We start from the raw sequence: 1,436 nt of genomic DNA, 5'->3' as shown, positions 1-1,436 counted from the left end.
TCTTTCAATATTTGTCTTTTTGTGTTTGACTACTTTTTTTCAGCATGTCCTTCAGGTTCATATATGCTATAAGGTGTTTTGCAGATTCATTGTTATTCTTCAATGTTACATAATATCCTATTGTGTATGTACAAAAGTTTATTTATTCAGTCTTCCATTGATGGGAAGACTGAATAAATGTTTTTGCTATTGTCAATAATGCTGAAATGATCTTCAGTATACCTATACCCACTTGCATCTTGGCTCTTATTTCTTGATGATAAATACCAAGTAGAGAGATTGCTTGTGTGGCACTGTAAGATAAGCACTGGACTTAGAACTACAAGGTTTGTGGTTCAAACCCAGCAACTATGAGTCAGAACCAACTTGATGTCACTGCACAACAACAACAGCAGAGGATTTGCTACATAATAGAATATCCATCTTTCTGACAAAGTGCCGTACTGTTTTCCAGCATGAGTGAACCATTTTACAGTTCTACCAACAATGTAGGAGGGTCTCATTCTCCCCACACTCTTGCCACCATTTGTTATATGTTTTTTCAAACGTTACTATTCATGGTTGTGTGAGGTGATATAATATGGCGATCTTTATGCATTCCACTTCATTTTTTACAACTTTCAATATTCCTAGATTTATACTTCTTACCATGTTCTACTTATTAATGGATGTTACAGCTGTTTCTCTTTATTTTAAATTTTTGCCCAGTGACCAAATAAAGGTCCTTAAAGGTTTGCTCCATTCATTTAATTATAGTCAACTCTACTTTGAGGAGGCAGCTCTTTCCTAGTAATATTTTGTGTGCCTGCTAACCTGAGGAGCTCATTTCTGGCACTTTATCTAACAATGCTCTGATGCTCTTCATAAGGTTTTCAGTTGCTAACTATTCAAAAGTAGTCTGCCTCTCTTTTTTCCTAGTCTGTCTTGGCTCTACTTATACCTGCCCACCATGAGTGACCCGGATGAAATTTAAAATACTGGTGGTATAGTTTCCAGAATCACAGCAACTCACAAGTCACCACAGTACAACAACCTGACAGATGAGTGATTGGTGGAATCCAAAGTAGCAGAGACAAATTAAAATACATATTGATGGAGTCCTGGTGTAGCACTATAGGGTCAGCACTGGACTGCTAACCACAATTTTGTTGGTTCATATCCACCAGCCCCTCCTTAGAAATCCTACTAAGTTGTAATTGACTTGATGGCACTATAAAACAACAACAATTACTGGTCCAGTAACGAATTTGACTTGAAACTATATGATCCCTGTGTCCTTTGCTGTATATAGATATTTATTTATGCCAATAAAATTAATCATAATATTGATGATGATAACACAACATGATTTATGTAGTATTACTGAATTGAAAAATGTTGAATTAACAAACATTGTGTTATATATATTAATCTTAGACTGTAATTTCTAGAGAAGC

The sequence above is a fragment of the Chrysochloris asiatica genome, unplaced genomic scaffold, assembly GCF_000296735.1.
Source record: "Chrysochloris asiatica unplaced genomic scaffold, ChrAsi1.0 scaffold00082, whole genome shotgun sequence".
NCBI classification, from domain to species: Eukaryota; Metazoa; Chordata; class Mammalia; order Afrosoricida; family Chrysochloridae; genus Chrysochloris; species Chrysochloris asiatica.
Note: the sequence above shows the minus strand (reverse complement) of the source record.